Raw genomic sequence first — 21,876 nt, 5'->3', positions numbered from 1 at the left:
TGCGCGACAACCTGTAAATAATTACGCATTAGCGTACTGTACTAGTAATTCCTTTTTTCAATTAATACTGCTTGGTACAGTACAGTAGTTACTGTAAATTTTATTTAAGATGTAAAATGATTGTACTGTACTGTTCAGTATGTACTGTACTGCTAAAAGACTATTTATCACGATAAAGTATCGCGTGTCCGTACATCTACATAAAGCTCTCTATTTCTCGTACTGTACGTACCCGTACATCTACAATACGATATCTCTCGACTGTACATATACATGTACGCTCTCTATCTTACATATGTATGTACACAACACACACACTGCAGTCAATAGTAAATATTAGATAAAGTAAGCAATAAAATACTGTACAGTAACTTACGTTTTTAATTCATTCTATTGCGGTGACGGAGAGATGATGAAGGGAGACGAGGCTCTTGATGTAGAAGGCATGGGTGAGTCAGGTGCAGGAGAAGGCATATCTGGGGAATCAGGTGCTGACGAAGGAGATTGTACTGGTGTGGTAGGCCAAGCTTTAAAAAACTTATACAAAGAGGTCTGTTTTGTTTTCCTTTTTCTCTCATCATAAATAACACTGTAGCAATTAATTGCATCGTGCACACTAGTGGAGACTTTTGTAAAGCTCTCAACATTGGGGTCCTGGCTCTCAAAAATGGATAAAGCTTCCTCAATTTTTGAGAAAGCTTCAGCTAATAATTTTGTATCAAATTTCTTGACGGGAGGTGGCTCCTCTTCGTTGTTTTCATTATCTTCCTGACGTTGCATCTCCTCCAACTCCATCAAGTCTTCATTGGTTAGTTCTTCTCCATGAGACTCGAGAAGTTCATGAAAATCTTCCTCCTCCAGGTCCAGCTCAAGTTTCTTACTGAGGTCCACAAGATAATTTAAAATTTTCTGGCTTTCTTCATCTTGGTCGAAGCCGGTAAAATCATTAACAAACTGTGGAGTAAGGTACTTCCACACGCCATTCAAGTTAGATTTTTTAACTTCCCGCCATGAAGCATGAATATTTTTTACACAGTCGTAAATATTGTACGACTTCCAGAAGTCTTTCAGAGTTTGATTGGAGGTTTCATCGTCGACTGCCTTCAGTGCCTGCCTATAGGTACGCCGCGTATAATATTTTTTTAAACTGGCTATGACCCCTTGGTCCATTGGTTGAAGAGAGGTGGTATTTGGGGGCAAATAAATTACTTGAACATCTGGGTGGAAGTCGTCTAAGTGAGGAGGAGGACCAGGGGCATTATCTAAGACTAAAAGAATCTTAAAAGGGATGTTATTTTCATGGCAATACAATTTAACTTTTGGAAGAAAATGAAGGTTAAACCAATCTTGAAAAATAGCAATAGTAACCCAGGCCTTAAGGTTGGACATCCAGATGACAGGAAGAGTGCTTTTGTTAATGTTCTTGAAAGCCCGAGGATTTGCTGCACGATACACCAAGAGCGGCTTAAGCTTGCAATCGCCTGATGCATTGGCACCCAACATTAACGTTAGCCTCTCTTTTGCAGATTTGTAACCCGGCATGCTCTTCTCCTCGCGACTGATGTACGTTCTCGATGGCATTTTTTTCCAAAAAAGGCCAGTCTCATCAACATTGAATATGTGCTGCGGAATATATCCTTCATTGTCTATTACACTTTTTAAGTAAACTGGAAACTCTTCAGCAGCCTTCTTGTCCGCACTTGCTGCCTCACCAGTAATGCCTACGTTATGTAAATTAGCCCGCATTTTGAATCTATTAAACCAACCATGGCTTGCTACAAAAGACTCACCAGCTGCCTCCCCACCTGCCTTAGCCTTTACATCTTCGTAAAGGCTTCTAGCCTTTTCTTGTATGAGCATCAGAGATAGAGGTACCCTCCTTTGTTTCTGATGTTCGATCCACATAGCGAGGAGTTTTTCCATCTCTTCCATACACTTTCCTCTTTTCTTGGAAATAATGGTCGAAGCCATTGGTACCGCACTTTTCACATGTTTTGTAATACGATCCTTGCTCTTATAAATCGTGCCAACTGTTGACCGATTTAATTTATAGGCACTCGCAACACTTGCCATCTTCTCGCCACGATCTAGCTTCTTGATGATGGCTACTTTCATTTCTATTGAAATTGATTGCCTCTTCTTTACACTACCTCTATCACCACTAAGCTTGCGCTTCATTCCACTACCACTCGCAATCTGCTTATCAGCCATAGTTAATGTTTACTGTTAATACGTATTTTACGAAAATACAGCAGGAGTAATACACGGGAACAGCTATAGCGATCTCGATAGTGAACACAATGTGTTTTGAACAAAGCGGGCAGCGGGTGCTGCCCGGCGTGGGTAGCGGGGGGTTGGAAACAAGTCGGGAGTGGCGCTAATTTCAAAATTTAAACTTGCGATAAAATCTACGGATGTTTACGAACATGTTTGGACTTCCGTCAAATTGTGTTCGTATCTCTGGATGTTCGTAACACGGATGTTCGTAAGTTGGGGACTGCCTGTACTGTAATTTACATAACACTCTTACGTCTACTGTACATGAGAGGAACCCATTTTAAGAGCTGGCTATCTTCTTTTCAATGCACAAATAAAATATTAAATCATTAATAGATTGTGGTATTTACTCTAAACTAGACCAGCTTCTTAAGATAGTTCCCCCCCCCCAAAAATGATAATTTTTCCAGGCCTTAATCCATCAATTCAGGCTGAGATAAATAATCTGCAACCACATTATCTTTACCTGATATATTACATTAACACAATATGGTTGCAAACATAATGGCCACCTAGTTAACCTTTGATTATTATTTTTCATGTTCACAAAAGTTGAAGGATTAAAATCAGAGTACAATGTAATCTCATTCTGTGGTCGATTTACGTAAATGCGATCAGTGCCAGCAGTTCCGTTTCAACTTTCGAGTCGACTTGTTGCTTCCTCTTCAGCTTCGTTGTCTTAAGCAAACAGGGTGAAGAATTCCTTCCTTATATTCTTGCAATAAGACAGCTCCAATACCATTGTAGTGGTTCGCATATTGTGGCCAGCTGTAGCACGTAGACTGCCTAGTGTCCGAATGCCAACCACACACTAACTTTCACTACACAGAAAAGATGAAACATTGGAAAACTCATAAAGCTGGGCAACAGGTGAACAGTCAATTGAACTGGGCACTGATCACCACCCCTTTGATTTTATACTGGGCAAGGGGACCCAGCTAGAACTGTAGTTGCGTAATATTCAGAGGTAAGCTGATTTCAAGTTATGTAAGTACTATACCTTAGTTGAAAGGGAAAAAATTTTCTAGGCTGCTAACAGGACATGGTGCGAGAGGAAAAAATTATAATAAAAGTGTCTTATTAGAAACAGATTTAATAAGAAAAAAAAAAAGAAATAATTGGGTCGACAATAACGTTTTTCATCAAATTTCAATAATCTATAATGTGAAGAAAAACTAGTATCCCTTTACAGTTCAGCCTCACAATAACCAGATAAAAAAAGTTTGAATAACCCCCCAAAAAAGAAACAGGAACCATTCACATGCTGGACACTTGTAAGGGTTCCATATACAAGTATAAACAAAGGCACACCTAACCGTGTATCTATTTGGGCTAAATTCAAATATAATTTGAATTAGCTTGCATCAAGATCAAAGGATTATAACGCAAGGCTGCACAGTGGACCTAACGACATCCTCACCTCTACATCAGAAAGACAAAAATATTTTCATAAAAAAACAAAGCTTACAATCCTCAGTGTTACACCCAGAGGGGACGGCTAAATAGCCTATCAAATACTGTATAGTAACTTCCTAAAATTATGCTACAATCCTTTTTCAAAGTTTCCAGCCGGCGGCACAAGAAATCGTCAAGCTTAATAGAACACCCCACCACATTACAGATCAAGATTCACACAATGAATGAACGGAGTCTGGTAAAAAATCTCCGAATATATACTGAACCATGTAGAGCGAGAGCTAGCAGCCATTTATTTACCGGAGATGACCAAAATTCTAGTGGGTATTTTTGGAAAGGATCTACCATGGGACATCCAAAAATGGGTATCTTTAAGTTGGGCAGTGGTGGGTGTGGGTTTTATTAACCACTTTTGTCCGAAAAAGGACTTTTCATTTCTCAGCAAAATATGTGGGTAGGGGAAAGTAAATTGGCTGCAGCTCCTCTCACATTGGGCCTAGAATAAAGAACTATATACCAAAATGATGTTATTGATGAGTAGATTTATTTAATATCAAACTAAAATAGTTAATTTATCATTAGAGGTCACCAGGGGTCAAAAGGTCAAGATCAGCCATTTGAAATTCCAGATTTGGGTTTTAGTTGTATTTTGGCTAAATAAGACATCAATATTTGCTAAAGGTTTACTAAATGTGCGTAAAATATAAAAAAAGAGATACAAATAAAGTTTTTTGAAGAATGTAGAATCTATTCCAGCTATATTACTAATATGGACTTTCTAAAAATCTATTCTCTTTTCTTCATTCGAGGAATGGCTGCTCTCAGTGTCACTTTCATTATCATCATCATCATCATTATCATCTTCTTCCTGTACATCAGATTCTCCAACGGTTAACTTGTCAGGGGTATTTGAGCCAGTGAACTAGACAATCATCAATCTACATTCTGGACTTTCCAGCCATGTCCTTCAGGACCAAATGAGACTGGATCGGCTTCCTTGCATTCCTCAATACGTGTGCAACAAATTTAGTTCTTAGCAACTTCTGTTGCTACACTCTTTGGCAAGGAGGAAGACAACAGGGGTCTGTAGTTTTGATTTTATCCAATGGATCAGTTTCCTTCTTTAGGGCATACAACTTGCGGTAAAGTTGAAGCCTGGCTTCATCAATACTTGTTAGGTTCCAAACTGCATAGACAATGCACAAGTACTCTCCAACTACAGCAGCAACATCTGGATCGATGACATTTGAGTCTCCAAGGTGACTAATTGCTGATGTGAACCTAGGGTTGTTTCTCATTATTTCAAATGGCTTCCACTTTGCTTTTCTCATAAAAGAGGCTGTATAATCACAGGCTGTTAGAGCATCGCATATAGGTCCGGTCAGTTTGGTTGCAAGTTGTGACATATATATGAAATGCCTGGAATTTCTAGAACTCAAGCCAGCATCCATACAAATCTGTGCATTAAGGAACCTAGCATGGTAGAGAATGAGGATGAAGACGTCAGTGTCGTTACTGCGAATGACAATCACTGGAGACGCATCATGGTTAACAGCAACAAAGTTTGCATAGTACAGTAACCGTGTATCGGCTTCTTCATGCCTGCACTGAAGCTCATGAACCAGGATCGTGTTGACAGTTACACTTGTTGAAGTGTAAAGGTAGCATTCATGTTCCACTGCTAAGTAGACCTGATGTCCCTTAAGAGTCGATGCATATCTATCTGATGACCATTCATCCTTCAAGAAGGCCAAAAACTCTATTTTGCATTGTTATGTGCTCCAAGCCGTGTTGAGATCTGGTGTTCTTTTCCGTGACGAGCCAGTGATTTATGTAGGTAGTGGGTGTCCTACCACACAAGTTATGTTCAATGTCCTTGATACTTGACCCATTAGTATATGTGTCACAGACTATGTGTACAATTTCATCAGTGCTACAAGCTTATTTCAAAAGGGACATTGCCATCCCCCCATAGGTGGATGCCATGTCAAGCGTATGGAAGAAGAACATAGCATGAATAATATAGACATCAGTCCTGTCTGGTATGGCATTCAAGGTTCCCATTGCTTCTAATTTTTCCATTAATGTGCTCTATGATGTCTTGTTCATATCACCGGTTATATGACACAATAAGAAAGGAACTGGAGTGAGAGGGTAGGACAGGACAATACTGAGATCAAGTTCTTGTGTTACTGACAAATACAGCAGCCCTCAAAATATGTCTCTGGTGCATTTTGCTTCCTTGATCTGTTTGTCCTTTGTGGTGAATTTAACTTTTACTACATCCTGTGTGACATTAATCACATTTCTTCGCTTAACAGCCCGTTCAAAACGCCCACCATCTACATTACATTCATTAACAAAAACTTGATACCAGGTAGATCCAGTGTCTTTTGACTGCAGAAGTCTGTCTTCCACACCATCCGAGGCAGCTTTGCCAGTGTTTAGGCAATACAGAGTATCATCATTAATAGGGAATGGATTTAGAGTGTTCTCCACCTCTGTGATCATGCTCTTAAGGTCTGCATTGTCTTTGGCCATCCTTGATGGCTTTAGTTCCTGTATTGCATCATCAACCAACCAGTGTGATTCCAGTCATTTCCAGGAGACAACTCACAATTGCTCCCCTAAAAGATCTTGTCACTGTCCACCTCTAACAGACTGCAACATTCTGTGTAAATGCAGCAATACCCTTTTGACTGGATGCAGCATCCCTATTCACAGCTTGCTGTAAGGTAATAGCAACTGCACTTCTGGAAAAGGTATTCCTAGTTCTCCGCACAGAGAGTGCACCTGCTTCAAAACTTGGCTTGATTCCGGGATGTGTCATTTCCATATTGAGCAGATCGAGTTGATACAATGACATTTAACGGGCATAGTTTGGCTTGTGAGTTGCAAAGAATATAGGAATCATTGAGCCTAAAGCATAGATGTAGATGTGTAGGTCATTTGTCCTGCTAGCCCTGTCATAAAGCATGAATATATGAACAAGATATATGTAGAGAAACCAGAACCTAGCAGTAGAGCCATGATGACCCTGACGAGTCTGATCACAGAATTCACCATATCTCTCCACCAAATTACAAATTGCAGTGGACTCCAATAATGTCAAAAGTGATTGGGGTGATGGGTCTGCAGAAAATGAATTCAACAACGCCATGCATTCATCAGGTATTCCACCTTCTAAAATGAATTGTTTAAAATGCAGAATCTGCAAGGCAGGTGCAAACAGGGGATGGATACGCTTGCATCTGTTAAAATCTTTTCCACCAATGAACCCTCGCACTGGACCATGAACTAACACATCAGCCGAGCAAAGAACCTCGGTACAACCAGACGATTCAACATTATAACCTAATGCGCTGAAATAGGCCTTGGAAGTATGAAATGCACCAAAACAAACAAAGATATTGTCAAAAAGAGGGGATTCTTGTGCTTGGATCTGGAGTGCAGGTTTTGCGATAGCAAGGTCATAAGTCATTATAGCATATGCCTCACTGCACTCTCACACAACCTTTTGAGACCTGACCAAAGTTTCTTTAACTACATCCAATCTTGTTGGGGGCAGTTCAATATTTTCCATACAGTATACCGAATCTGCTGCAAAGGGAGTCTGTCCCCTGTGACCAAGAAATTCCAGCCACGCCACATAAGGGTGCTGGACATCAGGCAGCAGCATATTTACCAGATGATATTCATTTTCTTTGCTATCTCCAGGCTGGATTGTGGATCTTGTGAATATTTTTCAAATTCGAACTTCGACAGTGGCTTTCTTTTATATGGCATGATTTGTCGCTGAGGCGCATCAAATATTCGTCGTCTTTTCACAGGTACTTGGTCAGTAGTTGCATCAGTATTCGTGGTCCCTTTGGCCTGAGCACCTTGCACCCCCCTTCAGCAGGCCTATTCTGGTAGCATATCCCAACAGTGTCATGAATAGTGTCTTTGCCAGATAGGGTTTCTGTCAGCTCGTCATAATTATCCCAATCAAGACCTATGGAGAGACCAACTTGAGGTAAGAGCAAATCATGTAAAAGCTGCCCTTCTGCTGTGATTTTTGACGTTATATCCATCTCAATTGATTCAGCTGTGGGATAACTTACCGCATGACCCAAGTGATTAAGAATTTCCACAACTCTGCGACTACCTGTGAGGCTTTTCATTCCGACTCCCAGATAAAGATGATTGGAGGGTTTTACTTTTCCCTGGCTGGTACAGAAAATAACATCCTGGGATAGTGAGACTACCCTTCATTTTACTGATTCACTAGGCTTATCTTTATTCTGCAAGCCACAGAGAAGTGTGGTAAAAAAACAAATGAAGAAGGTCTGGAATTTCTACTCGGCCTTTCTTAAAATCATCAAGTGACAAGGACAGGGGCAATTCAGGTGCACACTTACAAAATTTCAAGGATGTTAGAACGCAATGTAGAGGCTGTTTTTATAATGTTTAAAAGACAAAACAGGTGCACACACACAGTCAATAAAACAGATCTCAGTAATATAGGTGAACCATCTATCAACTAAATTTGAAATGGTTTGACGAGTGAATTTCACAGTAACCGTTTAATGATGACTGTTGTCATATCCGTCATATTGCTGGAATAGATCCCATTTTCTTCAAAAAACTTTATTTCTCTTCTTTAAATTCTATTCATATTTAGTAAACCTTGGGTTAATTTTGATGTCTTATTTAGCCAAAATACAGCTAAAACCCAAAATCGGCATTTCAAAGGGCTGACCTTGACCTTTTGACCTTTGGTGACCCCCAATAATAATTTAAATAATGTTTTTTATATGAAATAAATCTACAGATAAATAGCACCATTTTGGTATATAGTTCTTTACTCTAGGCCCAGTGTGAGAGGAGCTGCAGCCAATTTACTTGGGGAACAATACAATACAAAAACTAAGTGAAGATTCCACTTAAAACCAACTTACCTTATGCACCTGTAGTAGGAATGGTGCAAAAACCTAGAATCCCACCATCTATTAATCGGAAAAGAGAGAGACCTCCAGCTCTCTCACCCCCCTCCATTAGAAACATTAAAGTTATGACATCAAATAAATTTTATGTTTTGTCTGTTGATGTTTCTAATGAACCATAAAATAAACTGATTAAATAAAAAATTCAAGTTGAGGTCCACCATATGCCTCAACAAATAGATCAAAAGGACAAAAAGAAAAAAAAGAAAAAAAAAAAAACTAAAACCCAATATATCGAGACCATCTCTGAAGAAACCTACAGGTAATAATGTAAGATTAAAAACTGCTAATGGGAAGTCCTCATCCAAGATGTCTTCCAGAAATAATCCGTAGTTTTCTCCTCCATGGAATTGTCAGTTTAAGGGCCAAATATGAGGAACGTAAGCTCCTAATTCAGGAACATTCCAGGAACATTCCCCCTTAGTTGTATGTCTAAAGGAAAGTAAGCTTGATGCTAACAATCCTAGTCCTCGAGAGTATGTTAGCTATAGAACACCATATAATTAACACGCAGGGAGCCATGGCGGAAGTCTCATGTACGTTCATCGAGATGTTCCCCAAATACCTTTGTCTATTCGTACACCCCTGCAGGCAATTGTTGTACAAATTGATATAGGGAGAAAATATACAATATGCTCTCTGTACTTAACTCCAAATGGTAATATTTTATATGATGATTTAATAGAGGTCATTCAGCAACTCTCTCAACCTTTTCTATTACTGGGAGATATGAATGGTAAACATGCTTTATGTGGTGATGTTTTGGCAAACACAAGGGGCAATATTATCTCTTCAATTGTGGAGAATGAGGATGTCGGACTCCTTAATACAGGAGAACCAACACACTTCCATGTTCAGACAGGTACCTTGTCATGCATTGACCTTTCAATTGCAAGCTCTAACTGCCTTCTTGATTTTGATTGGAGGACATTAGATGATTGGCATACTAGTGATCATGCACCAATCATTATAAACACCAACAAGGGTCCGCCTTTACAAAGAATGCCACGATGGAATCTTGACAAGGCAGACTGGGTTAACTATTGTGAGCTAAGTGAAATCAAGGGGAGTGTAGAACATTTTAAAAGTATTGATGATGCCATAGACCTTTTGAATGGAACTCTCCATACAGCAGGAATTAATTCGATTTCCCAAACCCACAGGATTATTCAAATGTGGTGGTCTTCAGAATTAACTGTCTTGCACAGAGCCACCAGAAAATCTGACTAGATTGCATAGACGCCCGGCAGGAATCCATTCAATTTCCCAAACCCACAGGATTATTCAAATGTGGTGGTCTTCAGAATTAACTGTCTTGCACAGAGCCACCAGAAAATCTGACTAGATTGCATAGACGCCGTAGTGACGAAAATTTGATAACATACAAAAAGTGTAGAGCACAGTTCCATCGTGCCATGAAAGAAGTTAGAGGCCAATCTTGGGTGTCTTTTGTTTCCCACATTAACAGTAGAACACCACCATCTTCTGTTTGGAGGAAAATAAAAAAGATTTCAGGCAAATTTACTCCAAACCCACCATCAATGTTGAAGGTGAACAGTCAGTATGTGACTGAAGCAAATATTGTTAGCAATGCCCTAGCAGCTCCTGTTCACTAGTATAGAAGCATTGAAGAAAAGAAAATTTTGAATTTTGCAATAGGAAGGGAAGTCGTATAATTTACCTTTTACTGAAAGATAATTTGATTCTGTACTTGCTAATTGTAACGATACAGCCCCTGGACCCAATGGAATTCCATATGCAATGATTAAACATGTACCTTTTAATAAAAAGGTATTTATTTTAAGCTTTATTAATAGAATATGGCATGATCATAGTTATCCAAGTGTTTGGGAAGTAGCCAATATTTTATCCTTTTTAAAACCAGGTAAGGACAAGTTTTTAGCAGCAAACTATCGACAAATTGCATTGACATATTGTTTATGTAAAATCATGGAGAAGATGGTTAATGCAAGACTGATGTGGTACTTAGGAAAGAAAGGTATTTTATCACCTATTCCGTGTTGATTCATAAAAATGCACTCAATGATTGATGTCTTGATACGACCTGAGTCCTCTCTTTGTGAAGCCTTGATTCCAAACAGCACCATGTGACAGTCATTTTTTCAACTAGAAAAGGCATATGATACTACATGGAGATATGGTTTACTGTATTTAAAACCATTCATGAATTGAGATTAGGAGGAGAGCTACCACTATTTATTCAGTCATTTCTTTCACATAGAGTTTTTCAAGTGAGATCGGGGAAAACTCTATCAGAGAGTAATTGTCAGGAAGAAAGCGTTCCTCAGGGTAGTGTGCTGAGTGTAACCCTGTTTGCACTAGTCATTCCCTGGGATGTTCTCTCAATGTTATTTCTGGATATTTCCATATCATTTGCTGGAGCTAGAATGAGAATGGTTGAGAGAAAACTACAACTCGCAATTGATAAAATTATTCAGTGGGCTGTTATGAATGGGTTAAAGTTTTCAACAAGTAAAACTACTATTGTCCATTTCTGTTGTATCCTGGGATTATATCCAGATCCAGATATATACATGAAAGGTCAACGGATCCCATGTGTAGATGAAGCTAAATTTTTAGGATTGATTTTCGATTCTAGGCTAACATGGGTTCCTCACTTGAAGGTGTTGAAAGATAAATGTCTTGAGGGTCTGAATCTTTCAGAAGTATTGTCCCATACATCATGGGGGCAGACCCTAAAACTAATTGAAAGTTATACAAGGCCTTAATTTTTTCCAAAATTAGTTATGGGTGTGAAATGTACTCCCCAGTCCCCCCCCCCCCAAGGTGATTAAAGATATTAGATTCATTACATCATGCTGGTATTAGATTGTCCACAGGAGCATTTAGAACCTCACCTATCCCAAGAGTTACCTCTAGACCATTACAGAATGTCTTCCATTATTCGGTATTGGTTTAGGTTACAAGGACTGACTGACTCTCTTGAGTTGCACTCAAAATCTCCTCAACCTTATGGTTTTCAGGTAAAACAATTACTAAACAGTATATAATTAGAGGTAAGGTGCTTCCATTTAAGATATTATCAACCCCTCCGTGGAAATTATCATAGATATCTTTTCGTAAATATTTTGTAAAAAAAAATGAATTAGAAGCTAAGTCTCTCTCTATGGAACATGTGCAAGAACATAGGGAATCAACTTATACATTATACTGATGGCTCCAAATCTGATGCTGGCGTTGGATTTGGAGTATATAGTAGTTCTTTCAACTATAGAGGTGCACTTCCTCCTATATCTTCCATATTCACTGCTGAATTATATGGCATACTAACCGCTACTGAGAAAATAGCGTTAAAAGAGGAGGACACTTTTACCATTTATAGTGATTCAAGAAGTGTCCTTCAAGATTTATAAGGTTTTAATTTTAGTAAATCTTTAGTTTTAAAGATTTTAGAGTGGCTTTTAAGCATTGGCCTAAAAGTTATAACAGTTCGATTTTGCTGGGTTCCAGCAGACGTAAGAGTGTGTGGAAATGTAGAGGCAAATATTCACTGGCAAAGAATGCTGCAGCCGAGTTGCTACCAAGAAGGTATCCCATTCTCTGTAATGATTTTTTACCAGCAATTAAGAATTCTTTTTATAACAGTTGGCAAAAGCATTTGGATAGTTTAAGTGAAAATAAGATGAGAGAGATTGCGATTGTTATATCCCCTTGGAGGTATAATGGGATGCCCCCGAAAATGGGATACTACTCTTTGTTGTCACACATTGGTCACACTGATAACACACAAGTTTCTTCTGGCTGGCCAATACCAACCATATTGCGACGACTGTTTGATACCCTTGACAGTGAGGCATTTGTTGACTGAATGCCCCACTTATACCACAGAAAGAAATAGATATCGGTTTGAGGCTCTGGGTGAGGATGGTAGGTTCATCCTTGCCAAGATCCTTGGATATGATGTCGTACAATGCTAGTGGTGTTTTTAAATTTATATCAGAAGCAGATCTTCTTAAAGCTATTAACTTCTATAACATTTATTTTTTTATTTTGATTGAATATTCTTTTAATATTTATGATGAACAATATCGGCATCAATGACCTTCGATGTCAGGATGTCAGAGAACTTCGAATTATTCATTCATTCTTTTACTTCTTGTCTTGTGATTTTCCTTGCTTCCATCGCTTCCGCGCAGTATTCACTTAAAAGGAAGGAAATCTCTTCCTGTCGCGAGAGCCTTAGTTGCCGTCATTTCTGACAATGTACACGGTCCCCCAGCAGTGCATTTCACAGTCTCAAGCCTTCAACCCGGTGTACGAGAGAGCTACCACACCACCTTTCACCCTGCCAAAGCTCATAGGAAGGGTTCAAGTAACAGGAGAAGGTCTAAAAGAAGCGGTTGAACTAGAGGCCGAGGAAGTAGAGACAAGACTTCTAAAGTTGCAGGTCCTTTGCAACAACAATGAGGAGCTTTCGCTAGGGGAACGACTTCACCTGTTCAGGGATCAATGCGAGTTTGATCCCTGGGCTAACAGCATAGTCTCGAAAGGGCTTAGCTGGAAATGGAGACAAGGAACCACCACAGGTCAAGAGGTTCTTTCAACCCACTAGCCCGTTTTTAGAGGATTACGTTTGAAACCTTCTCCGGAAGGGAGTCATCTGTTGCACAAAATTCATGAAGTTTCATGGGTGGCTATTCTGCCTACCAAAGAAAGGTTCTAACACTCTTCGAACTATCCTGGACTTGTCCCCACTAAACAAATTCATTCTGAATGACAAGTTCCAGATGCTGACTATCTCGCAATTACAGACCCTACTACCCCAGGTGGCCTACACAGTCTCCATAGGCCTTACAGATGCCTATTGGCATACTCCAATAGGTTGGCACTCCTCCGTCTACCTTGGTTTCAGACTGGCAAGAAAGGCTTACATATTCAATGCTATGACTTTCGGGCTAAGTATAGCTCCAAGGATTTTCACGCAACTAGTTAATGCCAATGTCCAACAACTTCGGAACAGAGGCCTTCAGGTAATGGTGTACCTGGACGACTGGTTAGTCTGGGCTGTAACGAAGTTGGAATGTCTTCAAACAGCCTAAGAAGTCATGAACTTCCTACAATCTCTGGGCTAACAAATCAACCTCGAAGTCCGTGCTATCTCCAGCTCAGAAATTCTAGTGGCTAGGTCATCACTGGAACATACAGTCACACACCCTCTCTCTCTACTACAAGACAAGAGAAAGGAAATATCAAACTCAGTCAGGTGCCTACTTCATTCAAAAGTACTCACCAGACGACAACAGGAAGGGGTCTTTGGGTCGATACAGTTCGCTGCTGTGACAGACCCAATCCAGAAAGCAAGGCTCAAAGATGCCAACAGAGTCTGGAGAGGAAAGGCATCCAATGCTCGAAGAGATTTTCGTCACAAAATCCCGGCCTTACTGCGGAAGCAGCTCAGGCTGTGGTCCACTGCCAAGAGTCTATCGAATGACGTCCCTCTTCAGTACCTTCCTCTTTCCATTACTATTCACATAGATGCATCAGAACAAGGTTGGGGAGGGCACTCCTCTTCCAAGAAAGTGCAAGGTCAGTTCGATCGCATTTCAGAAGTTTCACATCAGTGTTATGGAGGCTATGGCAGTGTTTCTGACTCTGGAGAAACTGTGCCCAAAGACGAAATCACACATCAAATTGGTCATCGACAACAACACAATAGTGCACTTTGTCAACAGACAGGGCTCCAGATCTCCTCTTATCAACCATGTAATCCTAGTTACACTCTTTAGTAAATAGGAGGAAGTGGCATCTTTCAGCATTTCATCTTGAAGTCTTGAAGATGTTCGCAGTGTGATGGCCTCAGAAAACAGAATGGTCGCTGGACATAAAATCATTCTGTTTCATTCTAGAGCAAGTTCTGGGACTGCAAATCTATCTCTCTGCGACGAGCTTCAACAAAAAAAAAAAAAAAACTTCCCCGATATGTAGCACCAAACTTGGACCCGGATGCGATTGAAATAGATGCGATGTCTCTGGATTGGAACCAGTGGTCTCATCTACCTTTTTCCTCCATTCAACCTCCTACTGAAAGTACTGAACAAACTCCGGACTTTCAAGGGAACATTAGTTCTGTTGGCTCCCAAGTGCCCCAAGAGCAACTGGTAGCCTATTGTTCTGGACACATACCCTTCCAGATCCCTCTACCATCTCCAGTGCTGTCCTACGCTGTTCAACAGACAACTGTCTTTGCTTCCTCTTTGATAACAAAAACCCTTCAGCTAATTATTTTTTTGCCCTCGCGGCTCAAAGAAAATTCGGAGTTGCAATTTCGAATTGAATTCATAGAAGAGTACAAGACCAACACCACAAAACGAGAACATTTGTCTTCCTGGATAAAATTTGTTAGGTGCATGAAAAGTCATTAGCCCACTTCGATTTCTATGGACTTCTGTATTTATTTCTTCATTTCACTACACGATCAAGGTCTAGCCTCTACAACTATTGCTTCATGTAAGTCGGCACTAACTAGACCGATCGCGTATGCTTTTGATATCAAACTCGGTAACGAGCTATTCAATAAGATCCCGAAGGCTTGTGTTAAACTGAAACCAAATTCTTCTTCCAAGGCTATTTCATGGTCGTTGGATAATGTCTTGCACTTTGCCTCTTCTATAGATAACACCTCTGCCTCTTTGAGTGGTCATACTCAAAAGTCTATTTTTTTGCTTGCTATGGCTTCTAGTGCTAAAGTCAGTGAGATTGTGGCACTTTCAAGGGATGGTGGCCACGTTGAATTCACGGATTCGGGAGAGGTACGCCTTTATCCAAATCCTGCATTCTTGGCAGAAAACGAACTTCCCACGAAACGCTGGGGCCCTGGAAAATTGTTTCACTATAGGAGGACCCTTCTCTGTGTCCTGTGGAGAGCCTTAAAGCCTACCCATCTAAGAGCCGGACCTTTAAAGGCAGTCAACCTTTAAAAGGGGAGTCGACAGGATCTAACCTTTCTCCGAAACAGCTAAGGTCCAAATTCAGCTACTTCATCAGAAAGGCTGCCCCGGAAAGTATTCTAGTGGATCAGACCCTAGAAAAGTTGCCTCTTAAATTTTTTTCCAATCTATGTCCTTTGCAGGCTTACAGGCTTACACTGTATAAAAATCTTCAAGAGTGTTCTTCAAATATTACCTATGTCAGTTCGAAGAGATTAAACTCTTGGTGGCGGCTGCTGGTAGTGTGATTAAACCAGCTTCTTGAGTGTTGTGTATGGACTCTTATAGACTGTATGGTTGGGACTTCTCAGTCCACATTGTGCAAGGGGACTAATCTTGCTCTTTTCAATGTACTATTCAATATTATAAAGAGTCAAAGGGAATATTTTTCCTTGCATATCATGTGTTACTATTTTATTACTGTTACATAATTTTGGGGTCGGAAACCTCTGGTTTTCTGTATATATCTACTGCATATAATGTTACAATTGATTACTGTTACATTTATGCATATATTGGAAACAATAAAAGACTGCTGTTCCTTTTAGCATTTCCTTTCATTGGACCTACTGTAAAAAAATAAAAGTAATGTACCTCAATTTTTAACCCTCCTTTTATAGACTTCAGTCTTTTCATCTTCTCGAGACAAAGATCTTCTCCACAGTGAGTGGGACTGTGACGTTGATTTCTTTAGCTCCTACTTTTTACAAACATATTGCTCGCTCCATAGCCAAGTACCATAGTATCAATGCTACAGGTAATGTGATTATGTCTATGGGGTGTAAAGGGTTGAAACTTTCCTGGCCAAAACTGAGAATAATAATTCTCTGGTACACTTCCATGAAGACGACATGGCTCGAGCCAAAAAAAACGGAATTTGACATAGAATAAATCTATTTTTGGGTGAGATAGCCATGTCGTCCTGATGGCCCGTCCATTACTTTCCATCCCCTCCCAATTCTTAGTGTGGGACCTTGCGTCAAACGATGGCTGCTCCTGGAATAGTTCAACAGGAAACGTGTTAGTTGTAGCATATTGAGATCGGGAGTTGTAACGGCTCGCTTCCCTCTATCCTTATCCTTTGAGACAAGGTTAACTCTATTCGGGGATGGATAGTCATGGTTTGTTATTAACGTGTCCGTGATTTATACACGATATCTCTCGGGATATTTGCTCCAGAGGTTAGAACTATTTTGGTGCCTCTAAGATATAATTTCTCTTTTGTATCCCTCGCACAAATATCCCAAGTAGAAGATCCCAATGAAGAAGTTCCATCAGGACAACATGACTATCTCATCCAAAAATAGATTTTACCTATATCAAAATCTGTTATATGTATATATATATATATATATATATATATATATATATATATGTGTGTGTGTGTGTGTATATATATGTATATGTATATTTATATATACAGTATGTATATATATATATATATATATATATATATATATATATATATATATATATATATATATATTATATATATATATATATATATATATATATATATATATATATATATATATATATATATATATATATATATATATATATATATATATATATATATATTATATTAATATATATATATATATATATATATATATATTAATATATATATATATATATATATATATATATATATATATATATATATATATATACAGATTTTGAGATAGGTAAAATCTCGTAGTAGTAAAAAAATAGAGGGTTGGGCGTGAATGTAAAGAGAGTTCTATATGAGAAAGTGATTGTACCAACTGTGATGTATGGATCAGAGTTGTGGGGAATGAAAGTGATGGAGAGACGGAAATTGAATGTGTTTGAGATGAAGTGTCTAAGGAGTATGGCTGGTGTGTCACAAGTAGATAGGATTAGGAATGAAGTGGTGAGGGTGAGAACGGGTGTAAGAAATGAGTTAGCAGCTAGAGTGGATATGAATGTGTTGAGGTGGTTTGGCCATGTTGAGAGAATGGAAAATGGCTGTTTGCTAAAGAAGGTGATGAATGCAAGAGTTGATGGGAGAAGTACAAGAGGAAGGCCAAGGTTTGGGTGGATGGATGGAGTGAAGAAAGCTCTGGGTGATAGGAGGATAGATGTCAGAGAGGCAAGAGAGCATGCTAGAAATAGGAAAGAATGGCGAGCGATTGTGACGCAGTTCCGATAGGCCCTGCTGCTTCCTCCAGTGCCTTAGATGACCGCGGAGGTAACAGCAGTATGGGATTCAGCATTATGAAGCTTCATCAGTGGTGGATAACGGGGGAGGGTGGGCTGTGGCACCCCAGCAGTACCAGCTGAACTCGGTTGAGTCCATTGTCAGGCTGGGAGGAACGTAGAGAGTAGAGGTCCCCTTTTTGTTTTGTTTCATTTGTTCATGTCGGCTACCCCCCAAAATTGGGGGAAGTGCCTTGGTATTTGTATGTATGTAAAATCTTGTGCATTTTCCACATTCAAATCAGCTGATCAACACTGCATAGTCTGTTGTCATTCCAAATTTTCGGATCAACTTGATTATTATTAAGGCATACTACCAAAGGATATATCTATTTGCCAAAAGAAATAATTATTACTTGATCCAACGTTTTCCAATTAACATTCCAATTTCAACAGTTTTATTTGAAATACTTCTCTCATATTTTATTTGCTTGTACTGTTGAATTGCATAATGTTAACTGGAGTTTCATCCTTATTGCCAATGCATGTTATTTTATAGTTTTTAGCTATGTGGTTGTTGATTATAAAGCTTAAGAAATTATTTATTACAGCTCCGTCAGTATTCAATTGAGACATTGCAAAGAACAAAGAAAGCAAGATATCATTTGTTACACACACACACACAGATAGTGTGTGTTAATACTGTAATGAGAGCTATAAATGTATTATATGAATATTATGATAGTTTATAATACATACTACTTACATACATACTGTATACCAAGGGACTTAACCCAATTTTTTGGGGGGTAGCCGACATCAAACAAATGAAACAAAAAAGGGGACATCTCCTCTCTATGTTCCTCCCAGCCTGACAAGGGACTCAATCGAGTTTGACTGGTACTGCTAGGGTGGCACAGCCCACTCTCCCACATTATCCACCACAAATGTAGCTTCATAATGCTGAATCCCCTACTGCAGCTACCTCCGTGGTCATCCAAGGCACCGGATGAAGCAGCAGGGCCTACCGGAAGTGCGTCACAATCACTCGCCATTCATTCCTATTTCTAGCACGCTCTCTTGCCTCTCTCACATCTATCCTCCTATCACCCAGAGCTTCCCCATCCATCCACCCAAACCTTGGCCTTCCTCTGGTGCTTCTCCCATCAACTCTTGCATTCATCACCTTCTTAAGCAAACAGCCATTTTCCATTCTCTCAACATGGCCAAAACACCTCAACACATTCATATCCACTCTAGCTGCTAACTCATTTCTTACACCCGTTCTCACTCTCACCATTTCGTTCCTAACCCTATCTACTCGAGATACACCAGCCATACTCCTTAGACACTTCATCTCAAACACATTGAATTTCTGTCTCTCTGTCACGGTCATTCCCCACAACTCCGATCCATACATCACAGTTGGTACAATCACTTTCTCATACAGAACTCTCTTTATATTCATCCCCAACCCTCTATTTTTTACTACTCCCTTAACTGCTCCCAACACTTTGCATCCTTCATTCACTCCATGATGTACATCTGCTTCCACTCCACCATTTGCAGCAACAGACCCCAAGTACTTAAACTGATCCACCTCCTCAAGTAACTCTCCATTCAGCATGACATTCAACCTCGCACCTCCTTTCCTTCTCATACATCTCATAACCTTACTCTTACCCACATTAACTCTCAACTTCATTCTCTCGCGCACACTTCCAAATTCTGTCACTAATCGGCTAAGCTTCTCTTCCGCGTCTGCAGCCAGTACAGTATCATCCGCAAACAACAACTGATTTACCTCCCATTCATGGTCATTCTCGTCTACCAGTTTCAATCCTCGTCCAAGCACTCGAGCATTCACCTCTCTCACCACTCCATCAACATACAAGTTAAACAACCACAGTGACATCACACATCCCTGTCTCAGTCCCACTCTCACCGGAAACCAATCGCTCACTTCATTTCCTATCTTAACACATGCTTTACTACCTTTGTAGAAACTTTTCACTGCTTGCAACAACCTTCCACCAACTCCATATAACCTCATCACATACCACATTGCTTCCCGATCACCTCTATCATACGCTTTCTGCAGATCCATAAACGCAACATACACATCCTTACCTTTTACTAAATATTTTTTGCATATCTGCCTAACTGTAAAATTCTGATTCATACAACCCCTACTTCTTCTAAAGCCACCCTGTACTTCTAAGATTGCATTCTCTGTTTTATCCTTAATCATATTAATCAGTACTCTACCATACACTTTTCCAACTACAATCAACAAAATAATACCCCTTGAATTACAACACTCATGCACATCTCCCTTACCCTTGTATAGTGGTACAATACACGCACAAACCCAATCTACTGGTACCATTGACAACACACATCACATATTAAACAATCTCACCAACCATTCAAGTACAGTCACACCCCTTTCCCTCAACATCTCAGCTCTCACTCCATCCATACCAGATGCTTTTCCTACTCCCGTTTCATCTAGTACTCTCCTCACTTCCTCTCTTGTAATCTCTCTCTCATTCTCATCTCCCATCACCGGCACCTCAACACCTGCAACAGCAATTATATCTGCCTCCTTATTATCCTCAACATTCAGTAAACTTTCAAAATACTCTGCCCACCTTTTCCTTGCCTCCTCTCCTTTTAACAACCTTCCATTTCCATCTTTCACTGTCTCTTCAATTCTTGAGCCAGCCTTCCTTACTATCTTTACTTCTTTCCAAAACTTCTTCTTATTCTCTTCATATGAATGACCCAATCCCTGACCCCACCTCAGGTCAGCTGCCCTCTTTGCCTCACTTACCTTGCACTTTACTTCCACATTTTTCTCTATATCTTTCATACTTCTCTACACTATTACTCTGCAGCCATTCTTCAAAAGCCCTCTTGTTCTCTTCCACTTTTACCTTCACTCCACCATTCACTGCCCTTCCTCATGCTACCTCCAACAAACTTCTTGCCACACACATCACTTGCAATCACAACAAAATTTTCTTTTACTAACTTTCATTCCTCCTCTAAATTACCAGTTTCTCTTACTTTCACTTCGTCATATGTCATTTTCAACTTTTCTTGATATTTACTTTTTACCCCCAGTTTTATTAGCTCTTCAACCCTCACTAGCTCCCTTTTACATCCACCTACTCTATTCCCCCACTCTTTTTCTACAACTAATTTTCCTTCCACCAAAAAATGATCAGACATACTGTTAGCTATACCACTAAACACGTGCACGTCTTTCAATCTTCCAAACATTCTTTTACTTAACGCATAATCCATTAACGCCCCTTCTACCACTCTTCCATTTGCCACTCTTACCCACGTATACTTGTTTTTTATCTTTCTTTTTGAAAAAGCTAGAACTTATCACCATCTCTTGCTCAACACACAAATCTACCAACCTTTCGCCACTCTCATTTTCACCTGGTAGGCCATACTTCCCAATGACACCTTCTACCCCTCCAGCGCCCACTCTAGCATTTAAGTCACCCATGAGAACTACATAATTCCTTCTACCCAGTCCTTCTACACACCTGTGTTAATTCATTCCAGAACTCATTCAGCTCTTCTTCACCTGGCTCATACGCACTGACAAAAGCCTAACATTCCCTACCCAATCTAACCCTTAGCCACATTAACCTAGATGATATCTTCTTCCATTCCATTACTTTACCTGTCATCCATTCACTTAGCAATAAAGCCACTTTCAATCCCAGACACCCTACCCGATATTTCACAAAACATCACTTCACCTTTCCCTTTTATCTTTCTTACACAAAGCCAATACTGTATATCCATCCTTCTATTCCTAAACATACTTCCAATCTCACATCTTTTACTCTATATATTAACTTTATACAGTATTGTACCAACCGTGTGTCACACATTTCATTTGTGTATATATTATGCTTGTATCTTCGCTCTTCCCTCGCACTATAAAGAACCTGAATAAACATGCCTATTTTTCTCACCATTAACAGTTAACGGTGAGAAAACAGGCATGTTTATTCAGGTTCTTTTAAGTGCGAGGGAAG

The 21,876-nt window shown here is 39.6% G+C and overlaps 1 protein-coding gene across 1 annotated transcript in view; it reads left to right on the top strand.

The window, feature by feature from the left end:
• The window catches only part of LOC137626160 (dystroglycan 1-like), a 388,225-nt gene that overhangs the window by 246,901 nt on the left and 119,448 nt on the right, over positions 1–21,876 (top strand). The window lies entirely within an intron of this gene.

The sequence above is a fragment of the Palaemon carinicauda genome, chromosome 2 (assembly GCF_036898095.1).
Source record: "Palaemon carinicauda isolate YSFRI2023 chromosome 2, ASM3689809v2, whole genome shotgun sequence".
NCBI classification, from domain to species: Eukaryota; Metazoa; Arthropoda; class Malacostraca; order Decapoda; family Palaemonidae; genus Palaemon; species Palaemon carinicauda.
The sequence above is the reverse complement of the archived record's forward strand: the minus strand, read 5'-3'. Positions and strand labels throughout refer to the sequence as shown.